Source organism: Python bivittatus, unplaced genomic scaffold, assembly GCF_059951505.1.
Source record: "Python bivittatus isolate LINGU-HERP-01145 unplaced genomic scaffold, Pbiv_v1 ctg000080_np1212, whole genome shotgun sequence".
NCBI lineage: Eukaryota > Metazoa > Chordata > Lepidosauria > Squamata > Pythonidae > Python > Python bivittatus.
This window is the reverse complement of record NW_028277035.1, coordinates 85,091,608-85,114,314: the sequence shown is the minus strand read 5'-3', so window position 1 is coordinate 85,114,314 and position 22,707 is coordinate 85,091,608. Positions and strand designations below refer to the sequence as shown.

Genomic DNA, 22,707 nt, shown 5'->3' with positions numbered 1-22,707 from the left:
TTTACTAAGAGCCCTATGTATGGAGGGTGTGTGTGTGTCACACAATTGATCTGGTCTTTATTTCAGGGTAATGGTGATGGGATTTGCTGTTGGAGAATACTGATATCAGTCCCTTGTCATGGACAGATCACTTCCTCCTAGCTGTACAGTTCTCTGTAGTTAATTCTCTCTGCAGAGGGGAAGGGACTATTTGATTGTGACTAATGGACCCAGTAAGGTTCCAGAGGGAGCTTGGAATTGTTCCTGACGCTCTGTTGCATGACTGATGCCTGAGTTGACCAAGGCCTGGATTGCAGTTTGGAATGAGCAGGTGACAATAGTCTTGGATCAGATCATGCCTGTACGTGCGTGGATCCTGGAGCCTGCCCTGGTTTTCAGAGGAGCTCTGTGAAATTAAACTCTGCAAGAGATGCTGCTGAGGAAGACAAAGAAAAAAATCCAATCAAGGAGAGGTTAAAACCTTTATTAAGGCTTACCTTGTAGCAATAAGAACAACAAAATGGGCTTTTTTTGTTCTCATTGTGTTGTAAGTAGCCAGTCAGCAGTTATTTTGAGTGAGTAGGTCCTTTCTTGGTAAGGGGGGCTGGGGAACTCCTGCAGTATTGCTGTGAGGACTACTCTAAGCATCTATTGAATAAAATCACTTGGATCCACCTGGAGTTGGACTCTGTCTGGGCAGGTCCTATGGAATTGAATGAGATACAGTCCTGTTTGGTCCTCTGTGAAGAGTTCCAACCTACTGATTCTGAGGAAGTGAACAGGACCCTTGGGTCAGTGAGTTCTGTCCCCTGTGTTTCGATCCATATCCCTTCTGACTGGTTAAGGCCTCCTGGGAGGTGACATATGGTTGGATCCAAGCTGTGGTGAATGCTTCTTTGCAGGAGGAGAAGGTTCCACCTGCTGTGAAAGAGATAGTGGTCTGTCTTCTCAAAAACTCGCCCTTGTATCCAACAATTCAACCTTCCCTTTTGGGGGAAGTTTGTTGAGAGGGTGGTTTGCTTCCCTGAAGTAAGTGGATTATTTGGACCATTTTCAATCTGATTTCAGGTTGGGTTACAGTACCAAAACAGCATTGATCATGCTTGTGGATTAGCTCTGGAGGGCTTTGGATGGGGGTGAGACACCCATTCTTGCCTTTCTGGAACTCTCGGTGGTGTTCCATGCCACTCATCATGGTATCCTCTTGGAATGGCTTAGGGGGTTAGGAAGAGTGGGAGGCACAATGGTTCTTCCTTCCTTCCTTCAAAGCTGGTTCCAGTCACTGTTGTTGGAGGTGAGAGATCTAACCCAAGGCCCCAGGGTTCGGCACTCTCTCCTCTCCTATTTAATATATACATGAAGCTGCTGGGTGATGTCATATACATCATATACATGCTGGGTGATGTCATATACATGAAGCTGCTGGGTGAGGGAGTGCCTAGACAAGCCAAGTCCTTTAGAAGGCCACACATGATGTCATCCCTCTTTCAGGAGATGAAAGAGACAGGTAAACTCCAGAAACACTCTTGTCCCTGTTTGGATGATACTCCAATCAACCAAGGTAGATAGTTTAGCCTGAAATGTCTTAATGGCCGTTTCAGACTCAAACTACCTCTTCTCTCTGTTGTGATTTCCAGGATTAGTTGACTGTACTGGAGTATTGGCATAGGATTTTTTTCCAATAAATAAACTCTGAAATTCTGAAAATGGAAGAGTTTCACCAGAAAAATATTCTTTTGATATGGGAGCATTATAGGACAGGGCAATAGGCATAACATTAAAGATGCTGTGAATTTTAAACATTCATTACTCAGTAAAAAACACCTCCGGAGGTTACTTGCTCATTTGTTTCCAGACTCAATTCAGACAGCTTGTTTACATCTTCAGTTATGAATTCTCTAGGACCAGCATCTGTCAAGAAAATCACAAACTATGGGTAGGATTAGGCTGATATTAGACAAATGCAGAGCTTGTTAAATAAATCATACCCAGTAACTGATGTAAGAAGCACACGGTGTCTTGCTGGGCTCCATTCCAAGACTTGGGCTTAAAATACAATTATCAAATTTGTGAGGGACACAAAGTTATTCTACAGAGGATAACAGGCACCTTAGAGGTCAAGATCAAGATTCAGGACGATCTTGCCAAGTTGGAACTTTAGGCAAAACTCAACAAAATTAGTCTCAACAGAGATAGATACAAGGTCCTACATTTAAGTAGGAAAAATCAAAGGTGTGAGTATGGGTTGAGGGGACTTGGGTGTCTTGGTGGATCACAAGCTGAAATGAGCCAACTGTATAGTGTGGCCACCCCAGAAAAAGCAAATGAGATCCTTAGTTGCATCAACAGAAGTATAAGAACATCTTGCCCCCGGAGGTGAGACAGGCCCCCTCACCCCAGGCCTTTCGGAGGGATTTGAAGACCTGGCTCTGCCATCTGGCCTGGGGGGGGGAGGGAGGATATCAGAAATGGGGTTGGCTGGCCCCTTAGCGGCCTGGTGTGGTCCCCATTGGCCTCTTGGATTTTTTAGCTTTTTTTATTTTTTAATGCTTGGTTTTTATAACTTTTAATTGTATTTATGTTTTTAGTGTGTGAGATGGGCAGGGACAAGTTAAATAAGTAAGTAAGTCAAGATCAAGAGAAGATCATTCCTAACAATGTCCTGGCCAGTCTATACCTAGAATATTTTAGTACACTCCATAGCATTTTAGTAAGGGCACTGACAAATTAAGCATATGCAGAGGAGATATACCAAGATGATAAGGGGCCTAGAAGGAAATACTTAAAAAGAACGATGAAAGGTATTGGATATGTTTAGATTGCAGGGAGACATGATCGCTTTCTTCAGATGTTGGAAGGGCTGTCATGTAGAAGACAGAGCAGAATTGTTCCAAGTTATTCTAGAAGGCAAGACAAGAACCAATAGATTTAAACTACACAGAAGTAAATTGCAACTATGCATCAGGAACCAGTAAGAGCTATTCAGCAGTAGAACAGACTCGTTTGCAAGGTCATGAGCTCTCTTTTGTTGAAGGTGATTTAACAGAAGCTATATGCTGTAGTAGCGGATTCCTGTGCTGAGCAACGGGTTGGACTAAATGGTCTCTAAGATCCCTTCCAATCCTTATATTCTAGGATATGTTTATGCTGCTGCTGCTTCTTATAGATTTCACTTGTGTTACTTCATCTTCCTGTTTTATTAGCTTGTGTTTTAAGAACCCCAATTGTAAGGACCTTGGGTATTTTATATTATACAAAAGTGGGATTCTTTATTTAGCAGCATTTTTATGACACCCTAGTCTACAAGAGGTAAACGTTCCTTGGGCTCCAAATCACCTTGGCAGCTCCCACAGCTCCTTTATTAAAGAAAGGGAGAAAAAGGGAGGTGTTGGGAGCTCCATTTGCAGAACTCTTCCATTTCATCTCGTTTGGCCAGCATACAGAATAAAACAGGAAAAGCCAGCCAGTACGTGAAGGAGGAGGGAGGTATTGGGCAGGGTGGAAGAGAGAGGTCACAAAATGTTTTTTTCCAGACAGTACTGCATTATGTGTTGTTTTGTGTGGCAACAACGGGAATGAAAACCAACAGAGCTTATTCCAACAGAAGAGATTGTGTGAGTGGAATGTTTCTGATTTATTAAAAACCATGCAAAAATTGGGTAAGTCTGGCATGTGAAGGAGATAATATTTGCAGTCCCCTTGTTAACAAAAGGCTATACAGTAAATATGAAGGGTAGCTGGGCAGGGCAATTCTCCAATAAGGTTGACAGGAGGAAATATGACGACCAAGGTAGAATGAATAGAACGTGCCTTAACAAAGTTCTTTCAGGACGGAACACTAGATGCCAACAGAGTAACTACACCATTAAAAGCAAAAACAAGAAGAAAAAGCATGGACTTATTTGTATATGTCTCTGTGGCAGCATAATGTACTTGGTTGACAAATCTGGAGACTGAAGTTCCTTATTAAATCTAAGTAGTGACCCCATCTAGGCATCGTCAAGAGAACAAAAGCTTCCTATTCCAAAGGAACATCCAAATGTCATAAGTGGTGTGCCAGTTGCAATTCTTCCTGTAAGGGGAGGCTTTGTTTACAGTCACTCAGTCATTAGTCACCTCTCAATTGGACTATTGCCATGTGCTCTACATGGGATTGCCCTTGAAGAGCATTTGGAAGCTGCAGCTGATCCAGAAATGCAGCTGCCCGAGTAGTCATGGGCACCTCTTGCTGCGCTCATATAACAGAGCTATTGTGGGAGCTGCGCTGGTAACCTGTTGGCTTCAGGGTGCAATTCAAAGTGCTGGTTAACAAACTTAAACCCTTCATGGTTCGGGGTCTGGATATTTATACTGGGATATTGATACTCCCAATGACATCAGCCCACCTAATTAGATCAAGGAGAATGAACCTGTCTCCCCATCTCCTCACTCAAGGATTGTCATCCGCAGGGGATGCAGAAGTGTGCCTTCTGTATTGCTGCTGTCCTCCTGTGGAACAGCATTCCAGATCAGTGTTTCTCCACCGTGGCAACTTGGAGACGTGTGGACTTCAACTCCCAGAGCATGGCTGGCTGGGGAACTCTGGGAGTTCTACTCGTCTACTCGTCTTCAAGTTGCCAAGGCTGAGAAAAACTGCACTAGATATTCAAATAGCTCCTTTCACATTTAGAAAATCTATTATGACCTAGCTATTTATAAAGGTCCTGTGATCTGAACGATTGTGTTTTCTCTCTTGAGCTACTGAAGTTGCTAACAGTGATTTCCCAATTTGTGTTTTATTCCTGGGTCATACACAAGTGATTTTATTGCTCAAGTTAGATGATGTTAGATTGGGGGGTTTTTTTTTGGTATGTTCAGGGTGTAAGGTGTACTCTATGTTTTGGTGTGTACATGGATGTCTGAATGTACGTGCATTGAGAACTAATGTGGTTTACGGGTCAGAATGCTGGACTAAGTCCTATGGAAGCAAGTTCAAATCCATACTCAGCCATGAATACTTACTTAATGACTTTGGACCAATGTTGTCCTTTCAGTGCAACCAGCCTTACAGAACTGATGTTATGGGAATATCGTTAGAAGTGTACTACTACTGTATTTACTGAAAAAGAAGATGACCCTCAATTTAAGATGATTCTCCACCACAAAACAGGAAAATTGACAGAAGAGACAAAAAATGTGTGCAGTGTTTCGCTTCCTATCTTGTCAACCTAAGCTTGTCAATTCCAGCTGAAACCAGCCTTAAGGCTTCCCAATAAATGTGTGCACGTGATACATATATGTATGCCTATATATATGTTTGTGCATATCCCCATCAGAAGCTACACTAAAAAAAAGGGAGGGGGTAGAGAACCAGAACAACAGTAACAACTGTAATAACAACAATTGTTGTTACATCTCTCAGCAATACATACAATAAATAAATCTTAAGATGGTGGGAAGTTAGTTTTCTATATCTCCAATCTTTATTGCATTTGCAATGCTATTGCAGGGTTACATCCTTCAGTCCTGTAATCTCTAAGTAGGCCATAGCTGTTGTCCTATTGCCTGAAACTAGAACTGTCTGCAGAAAAGTAATTAAAGTGCCCAGCATCTTGATGAACATGGAAAACATTGGACTGCTTTACCACAAATGTTGCAAACAAGGAAGAATTCCGGAGGGCCAGTGTGATGCAGCAATTAAGGTGCTCTACTGGGAGCAGGGAAACCCAGGCCAGGGAGGACCCAAGCCCCCTTCCCATTCTCTTTCAATCTAGCCTGCATGGAAGGTTTATTACTGTGGGAAAAAATGGGAGAGGGAACGTTACATACGCTGAATTTGTAGAGGCGAGGTGAAATATAAATCCAACCAACAGGTTTTTTTTTCTTCCTAGCATTTTCCCACAGGTGCAGGGTCTGCTTTGTTTTTGGATCAACCAAATGTTGATCTGTTGGTTGAAACAGGAATTGATGGACTGTCTTGTCACCTGAGCCTGACGCCATGGGCTGAGAGAGAGTGACTGGCCCAAAGTCACCCCGCCGGCTTTTCAGTGGGACTAGAACTCACAGTCTCCTGGTTTCTAGCCTGGAGCCTTAACCACTAGACCAAATTGGTTTTCCAACCAACAGTCTTCCTATAAATTAAGATGGATAATGGGACTGCAGTAATTTGTGTATGAGACTTCTTGTGTTTGGGGTTCTGTTGTTTTTGTTTTAAATCTGGGAATGCAAGCAGAGACATTTTCTTCAGTTAAAATTTACTTCAGTCAAGCGCCATGGATCCACATAAGTACAGGTTACAACTATAAATGCATAGTTCTACCACTCATTTTCCTTGTCGGGAAGACTGGCTCCTAGAGGGCACTTACAAGAAGATTTCCATGAGAGGCCTAATCAGGTCTGAGTGGGAGGCTTGACAGCTGGTGGGGTTGGGAGGAACACTGGCACTGTTGTGTTGTTGACTGGTGATCAGCTAAGGCGATTTTGAGAAGAAGCATTTACCTTGTTTGCTTCATGGAAAGAAAGATTATTATTACCCATGAATGGTAGCTGTTCTAATCATCATGAAGGGCTATAAGCTCATGCCTGTGTTTGCATGAAACACCTGAATGAGTCAGCTTTCAACCTGGCAGGGCAGAAATCAGGGATGATCTAGTCAGTTGGAGGCTGGCCATTTTCAAAGTCCTTCCACCTGCCACAAAGGAGGCTGTTATTTCCTTCTATTTTTCCTCCCTCCAAAATGGGGAAAATGCTTAAAAATCTGCAGTGGCACAGCTAGGATCAGTTTTACAGAGATGGAACATCTTATTGCTTGGAGCTGTTCTAGGCTGTTTTGGTAGGTGGATAGGCAAAATAATCCTCTCCCCCTCTTGTGCTTAGCTGACCAGGGAAAGGTAATTAACCCTCTCTGCCTTTCTAATCCCTCCCTGACCCAGTACTGTATGTCTAAATATGAACAATCTGTCCACTTTGATGGTCACATTCTAGCCAATGGCCCCGGACAGAAAGCACATGTCAAACTGGAGAGAAAGGAATGGGAGAAAGAGAAAGCAAGGCTGGGTAGCTTTAACAGGGAATTTTTTAACTGAGTTCACAGATTACACTAAATCATAATGTGATTTGTTTGCTTTTACATGACTACAGCCATTGAGAATTGTAAACCATAATTTCTGGCAATAGCATATGGCTTCATATAGCATGCAAGCCAGGTCAAACTTATTTAGTGAGTTTTGGATTCACTTATAAAGGAAGGTCTTTAGGGGATGATGTCTCTCCATTAGTTTGTGTGATCAAACTGAGATCAATAGTGCTCAAGTCAACTAGATGCCAGAGCACCCTTGATTTTTGGAGCCTGGTTTTGCTGATAGAAGGCTGAGAGTATGGTCAGTGAAGCAGGTAAGATATAAAAGGTAAGTCAAGGAAGATTGGTTAATGGACTGCTTGCTTGCACTCTCTCTTGTTGCCTTATAGTAGTTTGCCCAAAGCTTCCTAGTGAGTTTGAGATGATGGTGACATTTGGATTGGCTCATAGCTATGCACTAAACTATGCCTATTCCATATCAGTCATCAAAAATGGAGAACCTGTGGCTATCTAAATAGATACTAGCTGTATTTCAGCAATAGCTGAGGTGTGAAAGGTTTCCAAATTCTGATTGAAACAACATTCAGTAGCTGGAAATGTATTCTACAGGTATTACACATGGAAACCTCTCCAACCAACATTAAAATAACCAAATGATCAAGCCTGTGGCACAGATAGATCAATCTGATGGAGATAACAAGGACACCAAACAATGGCTGTGTTTGCACAACATGCTGAATCACAAATTTTTGTTTGACTAATGCTTTCAAATATGAAAATACTCAGACAAGCATTATTCAAACTTTTCAATATCTTCCATCAAGATACTGTTGCTTTTAAAGCTTTGGGTGACCATTTAAATTTTGGTATGACTGTACACTTTGAAAATAATTTGGAAGAAATACTTCTGTTGTTGTTCAGTTGTTAAGTCGTGTCCGACTCTTTGTGACCACATGAACCATATTGCGCCAGGCCTTCCTGTCCTTCACTGCCTCCCTGAGTTTGCTCAGTTTCATGCTCATTGCTTCAGTGATGCTATCTAACCATCTCATCCTCTGCTGTCCTCTTTTCCTTTTGCCTTCAATCTTTCCCAGCATCAGGGTCTTTTCCAAAGAATCTGCATGCATACTTCTGCATGAGTCTGAATAATGTTGTGGCTACTTTAAGAAATTGTAGAAGCCTGACAAAAGAATTGAGCTGCTTTAATAAATAGCAGAGAGGTGGTGTGCTTGAGCAAAATCCAAAGCATTTTTTCTGAATCATTTTCATGGTGTGCATAGCCCTAATAAGTAGGAGCCTGCCTGGCCATGAAGATTAGCCTTCAAAATCCATTCATAAGTCCATCTGTAAGATCTATCAAGCTAGCAACCACAAAATTAAGATCTTCCTCTGCAGTAGCCTCATTGTTCTGGGATATTTTCATGGTAATAAATATTTTATAACATACTGTTTTTATCATTAAAATGACTACAAATAAGAATATAAAACACAAGATACAAATAATTTTTTAAAGTCCCTTATTTTAAGGAAGGTTTAAAAACTTGATTAATCACCTTTATTTTTAAACTGCTTAATCTGAAGCAGATGAGGCTTTCAAATGGGGGAAGGGGGATGTTGCTTTTTTTTTAAAAAGTCAGTTTGAATTTGTATTGTTGAATTGTGGAGATTAGTTCTGTTGAATGGTGTTGAATTTGTTGAATTGTGGAGATAAGATTTTTTGTTAGCTGTTTTATGATTTCCCCCATGTTTGAAAGGACTAGATGATATTTAAATATTTAAAATATAAGGCAATTGTGATACACCTGTTGTGGAGCCAAATAGAGATGCAAATAAATTAATTTTCCAGACTATCATGGTCAACTGGCTGTACTTACTAATATTCTGCCTCCTTCATTAGGAATTTTAATTAGATTTTAAACTCATTTAATTGAACAATTAGTTTTTGTTGGAGACTTGAGTTTGATTCAGGAAACCAGAAGCTCCATGTCTCATTTCAATTCCATATAGCCATTCATTTACCTATAAATGCTCTTAATTCCTGATGTATGCTAAAACCCCAGCAGGTGACAGCTATTGGGAATAAAGCCCCAGGGGCACGCTTGCTAATATTCTGAGAAAAAAATGTTTATAATGACACCCAATTGCTTCTTAAATTATTTGTAAATTGAGCACCATGCTGTGCTACAAGCTTAATTAAAAAAAGTACTAACAAATGTAATGGAGATCTTGCAAGGACTTTTAAAAGTGCATTGCCAAAATTGAGGGCATTTGGTGCATGAATTTCAGCTTACAAAAGCGGTTTAAACAAACACACATTAATTTTATAGAAATTAATCTTTAAATAAACTAAATGATGCTAAACAACCTGAAGTAAACAAACACATTAACAGGCACTTTCAGGACCTTGCCCCAATTAACTTACAAAACACTATTCAGCAAAATGGGAACTGGAGGAGAGTTATACTGGGTCTAACTGAAAAGTCAACCATGGTGTGATGGCCATGAAGAAGCAGTTGCCTGGCCTACAGACTGCATTCATATATTGCTCTAAGCATAGCATAAACTGAGTCAGCTATGGTTTATTTAGTAAACAGCGGGTAAGCAAACCATGGCTTAGTTTACTGCATAATTGTAATTACAGACACGGAACTGAAAGGTGTCCTTCCCCACTATTGGATCTTCCAAGCAGAAAATGCTGCTGTGGTGAATTCCTTAGACATGCATTCTAACACTTTCTGCATTGCTAATAATCTCTGTTGCATTCAGTTATAATAATAATTTGTTAAATTTATATGCTATCCGACTCCCAACAAATCTTTGAAAGTCTCAGTTGTGGTGAAACAACTGGGGGCACCAACTGAAGTACTGTACTGTGGAGAAAATATTTAAGAGTCTTTTCCTTTAAAATGCCATCTATGGTAGCTTAGCTTCTAAATTGCGTAGAGATTTATTCCTTGTGATCAACGAGTACAACATGACTTGATATTCTTCATATTATCTTCTTGCCTTATTCTCTGTGGAGGTTTCAACCACCATCTGCATAGCTCAAATCGCAAACCTCTTCCTGTTGCTCTGGAGTTGCCTACCAACAATCCTGTCCTATACAGTGACTTGGACTATACATGTTTAAGTTGATTACTGACTGAAACTCACTGAGTAATAACCAATTGGGCTAGGTTTGCACATCATGCTAAGCCACAACAGAATTAACAAAGATTAAAACTATACAAAGCTAGCCTATGTGAATACAACTGCTAGGGTTCTGGGTTTTTTTTTACTAATATGGTTAGAAGCATTGTATGAACTGGCCCACTGATTAGCTAATCAGTTCATTCAGATTTAGGAGTCTATCACCACTCGTAGCTTCCCTGAATATCTAAAGTTATCCCTTTTTATCATGATACATTACAAGAATCTAGATACTGCTTAGAGTTATACAGGTGAAACTCAAAAAATTAGAATATCGTGCAAATGTTCATTTATGTCAGTAAGGCAACTCAAAAGGTGAAACCAATATATGAGATAGACGCATTACATGCAAAGCGAGATATGTCAAGCCTTACTTTGGTATAATTGTGATGATTATGGCATACAGCTTATGAAAACCCCAAATTCACAATCTCAGAAAATTAGAAGAGTGTGAAAAGGTTCAATATTCTAGGCTCAAAGTGTCCCACTCTAATCAGCTAATGAATCCATAATACCTGCAAAGGGTTCCTGAGCCTTTAAATGGTCTCTCAGGCTGGTTCAGTAGGAATCACAAGCATGGGAAAGACTGCTGACCTGACAGTTGTGCAGAAAACCATCGACACCATCCATAAGGAGGGAAAGCCCCAAAAGGTAATTGCAAAAGAAGTTGGATGTTCCCAAAGTGCTGTATCAAAGCACATCAATAGAAGGTTATGTGGAAGGGAAAAGTGTGGTAGAAAAAGGTGCACAAGCAGCAGGGATGACCGCAGCCTGGAGAGGATTGTCAGGAAAAGGCCATTCAAAAGTGTTGGGGACTTTCACAAGGAGTGGACTGAGGCTGGAGTTAGTGCAGCAAGAGCCACCACACACAGACGGATCCTGGACATGGGCTTCAAATGTCGTATTCCTCTTGTCAAGCCGCTCCTGAACAACAAACGTCAGAAGCGTCTTACCTGGGCTACAGAAAAAAAGAACTGGTCTGTTGCCCAGTGGTCCAAAGTCCTCTTTTCTGATGAGAGCAACTTTTGCATCTCATTTGGGAACCAGGACCCAGAGTCTGGAGGAAGAATGGAGAGGTATACAATGCACGATGCTTGAAGTCCAGTGTGAAGTTTCCACAGCCTGTGTTGATTTGGGGAGCCATGTCATCTGCTGGTGTTGGTCCACCGTGCTTCATTAAGTCCAGGGTCAACGCAGCCATCTACCAGGAGATTTTGGAGCACTTCATGCTTCCTTCCGCAGACGAGCTTTATGGGGATGCTGACTTCATTTTCCAGCAGGACTTGGCACCTGCCCACACTGCCAAAAGTACCAAAACCTGGTTCAATGACCATGGGATTACTGTGCTTGATTGGCCAGCAAACTTGCCTGACCTGAACCCCATACAGAATCTATGGGGCATTGCCAAGAGAAAGTTGAGGGACATGAGACCTAACAATGCAGCGGAGCTGAAGGCCGCTATTGAAGCATCCTGGTCTTCCATAACACCTCAGCAGTGCCACAGGCTGATAGCATCCATGCCACGCCGCATTGCAGCAGTCATTGCTGCAAAAGGGGCCCAAACCAAGTACTGAGTACATATGCATGCTTATACTTTGGAGAGGTCCGATATTGTTCTATTTCTAATCCTTGTGTTATTGATGTCATGTAATATTCTGATTTTCTGAGATTGTGAATTTGGGGTTTTCATAAGCTGTACGCCATAATCATCACAATTATACCAAAGTAAGGCTTGACATATCTCGCTTTGCATGTAATGCGTCTATCTCATATATTGGTTTCATCTTTTGAGTTGCCTTACTGACATAAATGAACATTTGCACGATATTCTAATTTTTCGAGTTTCACCTATACTGTGCCTAGCCCATTTAGAAGGTAACTATTCATTTTCCTTTTAGATTATTTGTCTTATCTCTACTTACAAGCTATTTGGTACTGGCATTAATCTTCTTCTGAATGACTCAGAAGTTTAGCAAGATTTGATTTATAAAGAAGAATTGTCTGTTGCAATGGCAAGACTACTTTGACATGCTACAAGGACAGACAATAGATAAGGAAAGCCAAATTAGCTTGGCTTCTGATAGACAAGAGGATTTCTACTGATGGACATTTCTACCCTGGTCTCTGCTTACCCTAGAACACTTAGAGAAGTTCTTGTCCAGGGGGCTGTTGGAGGATAGCAGATCAATAGAAACAGAAATGGAAGATTCATCCTTGTCCAAACTAAACTTCATGACTGTACCAAAAAGTGATTATAAGAGTAGAAAGGAAATGAAGGATCTAGAAATAATGGAAAGAACATTGGCTCTTGTTATATAAAATTATGCTCCTGGAGAGATACATCCCATCATTTTTTAATGGAGCCTAAATGAGTCTCCATTTTTCATGCTGGTGAGAGATGCATCCAAATGCATATTAATAAAACAGTTGCAACATGTGTACAATCTGTGGTTCTGGGGAAGCAAAATTCCCTTGCTGGATTTGGATGATTGTCTATAATCCTGCATGCAGTTAAAAAGGGTAAGTTCCATTAAAAGACCATGGTTTTAGTATCCAGTGGCTGTGTTCACATGACATGGTTAATGTAACTATAACAATCGAAATCATTGCCATGATTGATGATAAACCAGTCTGAGTGAGTTGCATGACTCACTGACCCATAGATTAACAATATGGTCTGTAATTGTACAATATGTTAAGATAAAATACAATTGACTAGTTTATGGTTTAATACATCATGTGAGCATGGTGAAAGTATGCTGCTTCCTTAATTAATTAATTTAGAAATATGGCTGCCCAACTCAAACAACATGACTTTGGTTGGCATACAAATTGTTAAATGTACAAAAGAACCACTGAAGCAAACAAAACCAAATAATGATCAGGACTACAATATATCTCACTCACTGGGAACTCTACTCATTCTGACCCAAGTGCCTGGGGAAAGAGCTAAGTCTTAACTGCCTTTTTAAAGGCCTGCTATACCCATACAGTGGGGGATTGTTCCAAAGGACAGGGGGGACCACTGAGAAGGCACACCTCCTGGGTGCACAAGGTGACATTGTTTCAGAGAAGGGACCTGGACTGTGCCCTCCCTGCTGGAGAATGTGGGATGGCCAGGTACGTTTGGGAGAAGGCAGACCCACAAATAATCCAGTCCTATGCCATGCAGGGCTTCATAAATGATAACCAGCACTTTGAATTACCCCTGGAAGCTTATAAGAACCAATGCAATTTGGGGAGTAGAAGTATTAATGGCTGTAATGAGGAACACCCATAATTGCCCATATAGCTGCATTCTGGACCAGCTGAAGCTTCTGAATGGTTTTCAAGGGCAGCCCCATCTAGAGCATGTTGCAATAATTCAATCGAGGGGACAAAGGCATGATTGACTGTGAGCAGGTCACCCTGATCCAGTAACAGGCGCAACTGCCCCACAAAACAAAACAAAATTGTGCAAAGCCCCTCGGTCACAACATCAGCACTCTCCACAAAATTTTATTTTTTATTAGATTTATATCCCCTTTATTTTGTACAACTCAAAGCAGTGTACATAATATTCTGACCTCCTGTTTTCCCCACCACAACCAACCTGAGGTGGGTTGGGCTGAAACGGAGTGACTAGCCCAAAGTCACCCAGTGAGAGAACTAGAACTTCTAGTCTCCTGATTTGTAGTCAAAACCTTAGCTTCTCAGCACCAGAGAGATCACCAAGATAGAAATGATTGTGCCAATGGCCCATTTTGTTTCCCCATTCCATGTATCATTGACTGGATCACCTGCCCTGCCTTCTGGAAAATCCTGCAAAGCACTGGATAATTCTCCATAGACACTAATATATATATCCTTATGAGTCCCTCTCCCCAAAGGGCAGAAATACTGCCATAAGATTGAATTTGTGAAGTAACGATAATTTTCCCAGTATCCAATTGATGCTCTCTCGACTTGAGGCAAAAGGTACACATTGGCATGATGAGAATTTGAGACTAAGTCATGTCATAAAAGCCATGAAATCAGACCCCAGCAAGAATGTTGATATCCCACACTCCGGCTTTCTCAACAACTCCCTGGAGACCACCTCAGCCAGGGAAGATGTTGGGAAGCAGGGTGGATAATATTCTAATAATATATCCAGTTTGTTTCATTGATCCAGTACCAGGTGTCAGCTCCAGCTCAGAGGGGTTTTCTAGCAAGCATATAAGACGACAGAAGGCCAAACCAATGTCTTTGGCAGCCTTTCTGTAGGGCCGTAGCATGTGTACCACACACTCTCCAGCCTGGCTCCTGTACATCAGGAAACTTATAAAAGCTTTTCTGCCTGACATTTTTTTATAATATGTAGATGAGGTGTGTGGTGTCCATGGCTTATTTACATAGATTTTGATTTTGTATGTATTTGGGACTTGTGGGGGGGGTAGGTTTTTTTGTTGCTGCTGCTGCTGTTGTTAGCTCCCTAGGGCCTCTAGGAATGGTTGATATACAAGTATAGAAAACAAATCAACCAACCAACCAAAATACCTAGAGGCAGAGCATGATCTGTTTGGAAATCCAGCTGATTATGGTTTATTCAGTATACCATATTTAAACAAACTATGGCTCTCCAGGATACAAGTTAGGAGAGGGGCAAAGCAGTGATGGAGGGGGGAGGGGGGCTAAGGTACATGCCATGTGGCCCACCCCGTGTTATAGAAAACTGCCATTTTCAAGGTAAGCAAAAAACGTTTCTCCATCAGCCGTGCGAAGTAAGAGTCAACTGCAGTCTGGTTCTGTTCCATTGGCCTTGGCAATAAAATACTTGGGGCCAGTCTGCCTGTAAGTTGCCTGGGAACTGACTGTTAAGCTGCTTTGAGTTCTCTGTCTGTAAAAAGATGGACAAAAGAAATATTTTGGAATATGTGGGTTTTGCTTTGTACTTAAGTAACCTTCAGAGATACTAATGGAATGTCTCTTGTTATACTTGTTGTTCTACTGCATGTCATAGTTCCCTATATATGGACATGCCAACGTCAGAAACTGAACTCAATGAACTTCTTTGGAGCTTTGCTCAAACTTATTGGCAACCCATCTTTCCCCCGTGTGAATAACTAGAATCATACACAAAATACAAATAAACAGAAACGAACACTGATATGCCCAGCTGGAGGAAGAATGGATTAGTGCCAAGGCAGGGGATGGCCAGTTGGCAGGCTGTTCCCTAAGAGCCTTGGGAAGAGAAATTAGCTTTCCCCCTTTTCTAACCCCGTTAAGGTTAAAGGCTCCCTGGCTTTCAAGCAGTGCTTCAAGTAAGTTCAGTTTGAAAATCAGTGAATGGTTTCCCCAAAACATCCAAGCAAGCAGAATTAATATTTTGGGCGGGCTGGGCAAATGCTAACCTGAAATTAGTCAGAAACATTATATATAAATATGAACAATGTGTCAACAAAATACCCCCACCCCCAACTAATTTCTTTTGCCTTGATGTTTTGCTAAACAGACTCGGCAACTGGGTTCGTGTTTTATCATAACACAAAGCATCATGGTGAATAAGGTGATGGCGCACAGGCCTCGAATGTTTGCAGCTGCACTTACAAAACAATTGCCCCAAACTACTCACCTTCCTTTAAAAGCAAAACCTAATCAAACTTCCTTGCCTTTGATTAAAGGGCAAAACTGTAGTTCACAAGTCATTATGGCTGCTTTCACACAGCCATGGTTTATAGAATAAATCACAATTAGCTGAATGTCATGTTACATTAAACGATGAACATGGTTTACAAACTACACTGGCTGGGTTTACTTCGTTTTACTCCACAGTTTGATAATATGCTGGAGCAATATTCAGGCATTACATCAATTGGAGTAAAATTCACCATACAGGTGGTGACGTTAAAGAAAAGGTATTTTACCTGTGCAGGGCAGCAGTCTAGGTAGAGGTCTATGTGCGTACAGAGGTAGGTACATTGGAGGGTTTGGACTCAGGTGAGAGCCAGGACACCTCCCACTGGCCCTGCAAAGGTTTCTGTGCGCCAGACATTTGCACTAGATGCACAGATGTGTGTCTTTTAGCTGATGTCACATACCTATGAGGAAGTGGGAAAGGTAGAATTGCTTACTGCTGCTGCTTGCATGGTGAGTTTTAATACTTTTCACAATATCAGAATATGGTTTGGATCTGTCCTGAATCTCTTGCTACTCAGCTTCTTTCCCCAATATTAGATTGTAATACTATGAAAACATTGGAGATGGCACTTTTTTGTCCCACAGTATAATATTCCCATATTTTGGGCTTGAGGAAGCCCCATGATGAGAGCTGATCTTGTTAGCTTGCATTTCCCAGCACACTACCTTTTTTTGCCCCAGCTGTGCTCTGCCTGGTCAGGAAGAAGAAATATCCCCAAATGTTGGAGATTGAGATCAACTGTGGTGGGGGGCATAACATTCATAAGGAATTGCATGAGGGTTCCCAGGAAAACATCAGTCTTGCTGCCTCCTGATTGGTGTGTAAGAGAATTTGGGAATATGAAGCAGTCATAAAGAGAGAGGTATTGCTGGCCACGTGCTGTTAAAAAGCCAGATCTTGAGTTTTAGGGCCTTTTCTTTCTTTGCTGTCTTTCTTTGCTTGAAAGATTGAAAATGTAAACGCTGATTTAAGTAGCAGAACCTTTTCATTTCATGCAACAGTGATTTAAATGCTTTGCCCGCTGCTGAGTTAAGTGCTCTCCACCTATTCTTGAATTGGCAGAAAACTGGCATCAGATTTGCTGCCCACGTTGTTGGTCCTATCCTGTCTCTCTTCCAACTCTTCTTCTGACTGCTGAACGCTGCTGCCCTGATTTTGCATGTACAGCAAGTAACAAGCAAAGTGATTGGTTGATCCTTCTGGCTTCCTCTCCCTCCTATCCCGCACAACAGGCAGGGAAAACACTCACCAGTTACAGGCACTGCGGCAGGAGTGAGTTAGATCTGGCTACAGGACTCTTCCATCCTGTTTCTTACTTTGTCCACTGCCCGGAGTTTCACTGGATAAATGGGTAGCCATATAAATGTGCTCAATAAATTATTAATAAACCATATCTCAACTCTCCCCTATGCCCCCCTCCCACCCATGGCTTGAACTGAATAAAGTTAACAAATGGCAGGTTAGAATCACAAAGAAGCTGAGTGGCAAACACCACATTCATTTAGGAGTTCTCTACTTTCCCTTCTGTTTCAGAGGCATATATAAATACCAGCCTCCAGATTCCTCTGGGCTCAGTTCTGGAGGCAATGGAGTGGAAGGTCAGTCCCATCATTCCTGTTTCTATTTCAGCCTTGTGCTAAATTTGTAAGGACCATAGAGTTAAAGTATGCATGGGACTGTTGGCTGAGAGGTCTAGTACTATGGTATTGTGCAATTCTCATAAACTATCACAGTACAGCATTGCTGCACTTAGCTTTTCGGACAACAGCAGACTGACAGCAGACCAGGCTGACCAGGGACCGAAGAAATGGAGGTGCGCTCATATCAATCTGAAATGGCTAATAAAATCACTCTCATCCCACTCACTCCTGGACATCTGACTTTGCCCCCCCCAACATAATGGATGGCAGAATGGAAGATTTTACATACTTTGCAGCTGGATCCTGTCAGATGAAGGGGAAAAACACTACTTTAACAGTGATATAGCTGAGGATTATTTAAGGCTGTCTCAGTCATGGCATGGGGACAAGGTGAAAATTAAATCATGAGACATGGCAGAAAAAAAGATATAAGTTAGATCAGTGTTTCTCAACCTTAGCAACTTTGAGATGTGTGGACTTCAACTCCCAGAATTCCCCAGCCAGTATACCTAACACTGATCCACACATCTTAAAGTTGCTAAAGTTGAGAAACACTGGTTAGATACAAGTAGGGAAAGGCTCTAATTTGCAGAAACTTTGGTTTGTATATAGCAGATTCTAGTTTAGCAGTTGAGACATGAGATTCCACACAGGAAACCCTAATTTAACTTGTTGATCTGATGTAACTGACAAAAACCATGTTTATCCTAATTTCATAGGATGATTTATTCTGAATCAAAAACTCCCAGATCCTGCTCACTTTCTCTCAGGGTTATCTTTAGGCTATCCCCTCTGTCAACAACTGTGGGCCCATCTAATGAACTTGACCTATCTTAGGGTTTTATTTCCCTCTCAGACAGCAAATATACTCCCTTTGCATATTACATTGATCCCCGCGCCCCCTGTCTCTCCCCTCCCTGTATTTATCCATGAGATCAGAAGAACAAAGGCATTTTTTAAAACAATCAGAAAGTACACATTACTCAGAGCTATTAAAGTCCTAGTGCAAGAGAACGTAATGCCAGAGGCAGCAACACCACTCCTGAGACAAAATATTTGCCTAAAAGTTATTGTCAATTTTTCCTCAAACAATCTGAAAGTCATCCTCATTTTGCTAAAGACATGTTACATAACATGGTGATTTTTTTCCCCGTCTGATCTTTCTTTTTTGAGGAAGAGGTTCAGGGTTGTCTCCTTTTGAAGCAAATTCAGTTCAAACTTAACAAAATTTATGTGCTGGGGCGATCTGATGTTCAGTTAACTCTCTGTGTTAAACAGTTAAGAAATATTTGTTTCCAGAAAATGAATAGGATTTGGGAATATTGATGGGACCTCTTGATAAGGGAATAATAAATATGCTGTAACTGACAAGCTCAGTGAAGGTCATCATTTTGAGAAGAACTTAAACACATTGGCACACATACACGCTCAAATACACGTTGGTTTCTTCCTCCTCTTGTTAGAACAAGAGCAACACAGGAATATTTATACTGACAACATAGAATGGCGTCATTAAATCAACAACTTGTATGTTACCTGATGCTTCTGAGTTTTAAGGACAGACAAGCGCCAAGTGCTTGTATATCTGCCAAGTTCTGTGTTCTTATTTAAGAATACTAGACTTTAATTTCTTTTGTTGCATACACTGTATGTCAACTGTGCCTTGTACTTCACAAAGGGCACAAAGACAAAGCACGGATTTTACAGATGTGTACCTGTTTCTGTCAGCGAGCAAGGGAAAATGCACTGCCCACATAACATGCTTGTATCGTTCATTTTCAAAGGTACTAATTGCTTGAGTAAACAACTGATACACTTTTCATGTATGAGGAAAGTACAGGGAACATTTCTTATAATAATCTTCATCAAACTTAATAGAAATTATAAACATTTCATAGAACTTCTATCATCACAGAAACTTAAAACTCTGATTTCATTTGTTCCTGTACATGCCCCATCTCTGTTTCATAATTTAAATCTCTCACATTGATTGTATTTTTTAGAAATATCGCCCCATTAGGGCCAGGTCACAAATGGAAGAGTATTGTAATGGCATGTGGGAATGACCTTGGGAGACGGGAGGAAGAGCCGCAGACTAGGCAACCATCATGCAAAAGGCATTCTCAGCCCACAGAAGCAAAAGGGGCATGGGAAGCATCTCAGAAGGTTTTCTGAAAAGTAAAAGTAAAAGTAAAAGAGAGGAGAAGTGCCTTCAGACTTGCAAGATTCTGTTACTTTAATCTTACAATAAAGGTAGTGCTCATGGTTTGTGCTTTTTGTCTGGACTATCTTGAAGGGCTGTCAAGTATGGACAACCTAGAATTATACAGCCAGTGTTAGGAAAATGAAAGTTTAGAATGAGCTGAGATTAGCAAAGGATACAAAATCAAGTTTCTGTGTTCAAAACACACAGAAAAGCATACCAGCTACTCAGTGGAGAAGGCTAAATGCTAACACTTAACAAAGAAAAAACCAGAGCTATCCAACTCTTATTCAAGAAAGAAAGAAAGAAAGAAAGAAAGAAAGAAAGAAAGAAAGAAAGAAAGAAAGAAAGAAAGAAAGAAAGAAAGAAAGAAAGAAAAGAAAAAAGCACCACCAGGAAAGGAGGATGAAGGGGTAGAATTTAAGTTTGATGTTGATAAAATTTGGTCAAGGAATACCTCCTTACTTTGAATTTAAATTTCGAGGATCAGATGAACTGCATCCTTGGAAACTAGCTGAAAGATAGTTCCTGGTGAAACCCTTATATATATATTATCCTGTTTGTATTACCAAACGACTGGAGGCCAACAAATGTTACTTCTGACCTTCCAAAAGTGGAAAATCCAGGGAACCAGTAAGTCTGACATGGATCCTGAGAAGGTTCCAGAGCACATCATAAAGATATCAGTCTGTAAGCAACATGAAACCAATGCTGTAATTATCCAGTCAAGAACACATCTTGCTAGACAAACCGTAGCTTATTTTTTGGTGAGGTCATTTCCTTAATACACACTGGGAATGCTGTGGACATAATACGCCTTGACTTCAGCAAACATTTGACAAGCTAAATGTAAATTGAATGGTCTGACAGTCAAGCAGATGAACAGGTTGGTAGGCAGCATAAAATATTTTGCTTTAGTGCTCCCTCTATGACTTGGAATCTTTCTCCCATGCAATGCATGGAGCTCAGCAAACTAGCATACCGGAGGTAAACATTTATTGTTTCATTATTTAAAAGTGTTTTAGGCCAGCAAGATTCTCTAAACAACTGATAATTAATGAAATAAATACCAGTTTTTGCCTGGAGACTCACAATCTGAAAGACACGACACAAAAGGATAAAAAGGAATTGGGAGAGAAAATCTCAGTACTGATAAAATGATATTTCTTACCTAACATGTATACAAATCAGAGGCAGAAAGAGCTAATAGGATAATTTTCTGAGCAGTTTAACATTGCTATGCAATAGCAAGAATATATAGGATAATGCTGCATATGTAATACTCAGAAGTAAGTCATGTTGAAATTGGAGAGACATTCTTAGATAAACATGCACAAGATTGTAGCGGAAGGAAAGTTGGATAAATAGATCAGTGATTTAATAGAAATATTAAAACTTCCTATCACAGAAAGAAAAACTATAACTAGGTACTGTATACCATAAAACAAACATTGTATTAGTGAGTCACCAGATTAAGGAAAACATATATTTTTTCTCTCTTTCTAGTTGGGAAGCATGTGATCTCATGAGGTTTTTGTGATATCATTCAACTCAATATTGTTACATCACCAACCCTAACCTCTTGAAACTCAGGTTTTGGGCTCTTGCTAAGTCTGTGGTCAGCAAGAGCTATTTCCAAATAATCTGGCTATGAACGGATCATTGTTTAATATGAGTAAGGTATGCACAATCAAGTGACTAAGTATAAATTAATTGTGGGTCCGTAAGACTCATGGCCCTACGGTACTTACAAGCTTCAGGAAGAGATCGCCAAATCCTAGTGTTGAAAGGAGCTACAGTATTTAGGTCTCTGAGTCCAACTCCATACTCAGCACAGGAATCCAGATTAAAGCATCCTGCCAGATGTGAAGCCTCGACTTGTACACACCCACTGAAGGGGAGTCCCCCACTTCTCTGGATATTTGGTACCACTTCTACAACACCTCCTTGGTGGTTGCTTCCCTTCTGTTTAAGAAAAAAGCTGAAGGCCATCTAGTCCATATTTAGAGAAGCATCTATAATTTTTGAAAACAACATGGCAGTCAGGACCTAGTTCAAATCTTTCCTCTGCCAGGAAGCTGAGCCTCAACATTTCATGGAGCTCTTGGGTCAATAAAACAGGAGGGCTAGAATGGGACAATAAATTTCGTTTACAATTCCTTACAGAAGTTAGTAATTTCTACTGAAGGGCTAACGGAAAATTGCCAATTATCACAGTATCTGAGCTAACACTGATGAACTAGCAAGATAAATCATCTTTCCTTCTTTTATTAAACATAATACATGCCTTCTCTCTGTCATACATAAAAAACGGTTAACAACGTAATGCCGGCACAACTAAAACATGATTTTAGTAGGAGAACTTTCTAAGGTTTACCTCCGGTTTGAAAACCAGGAAAGAAAACTAGAAAAAGATCTGCTCTGGAAAACGCTTACATTTGCACGTTGACAAATGCAATTAACATTTTCAAATGGCTGCTTTTAGATAAAGTAGCCCGATAGTTTGTGATTCAGCGTCGAGCCAACCCGGACCCTGACTGACAATTTCTGAACGATCCTTTGGGGGTAATTTACGGACTGAGAAGGTCGCTACTCCGGCTCAGGAGGAAAGACTTTTCGCGTATTTTCCAACAACAATCACCAGAAGGACAATGAGCCGATGTCAACACGAAGCACAACATCCCTTTTTATCGCCGCCGCCGCCGCCACCAGCCCCTCCCTTCCCACAGCTGGCTAGAACCCGCGAAAGAGTCACAGCCCGGGGAGGCGGCGCCCACCTTAAACCTTGCCCTCCGCTGCGCACGCGCGACATCGCATCGCCCACCCTACCAGATCACGGTATTCCTTCAACCCGTTCCATTCGCGCGCCCCTTCTTCGGTATTGTGACGCAATTTATTCCACCCATTTTCTAATTCACGCCCCTCGGGCGGTGCCGCCCCCTTTCTCCCACCCCCGCCCTCGCTGGCTGGCTGGCTGGGT

General features: G+C 41.1%; 2 long non-coding RNA genes across 5 annotated transcripts; both read right to left on the bottom strand.

Annotated features, from left to right (window-relative positions):
- Positions 1-444: 444 nt before the first annotated feature.
- On the bottom strand, positions 445-22,625 carry LOC148216764 (uncharacterized). Of its 2 annotated transcripts, none has more exons than XR_015795008.1 (2): positions 22,505-22,625; positions 445-1,890 (listed from the first exon to the last, which is right to left on the bottom strand). It is a non-coding gene; the product is annotated as an uncharacterized LOC148216764 (long non-coding RNA). The 2 variants fall into 2 exon arrangements; XR_015795009.1 differs by having other exon boundaries at positions 22,557-22,625.
- On the bottom strand, positions 13,705-22,493 carry LOC148216765 (uncharacterized). Of its 3 annotated transcripts, XR_015795007.1 has the most exons (5): positions 22,105-22,493; positions 21,479-21,692; positions 17,134-19,695; positions 16,111-16,284; positions 13,705-15,083 (listed from the first exon to the last, which is right to left on the bottom strand). It is a non-coding gene; the product is annotated as an uncharacterized LOC148216765 (long non-coding RNA). The 3 variants fall into 3 exon arrangements; XR_015795005.1 differs by having other exon boundaries at positions 21,479-22,493; XR_015795006.1 differs by lacking the exon at positions 17,134-19,695 and having other exon boundaries at positions 21,479-22,493.
- Positions 22,626-22,707: the final 82 nt, after the last annotated feature.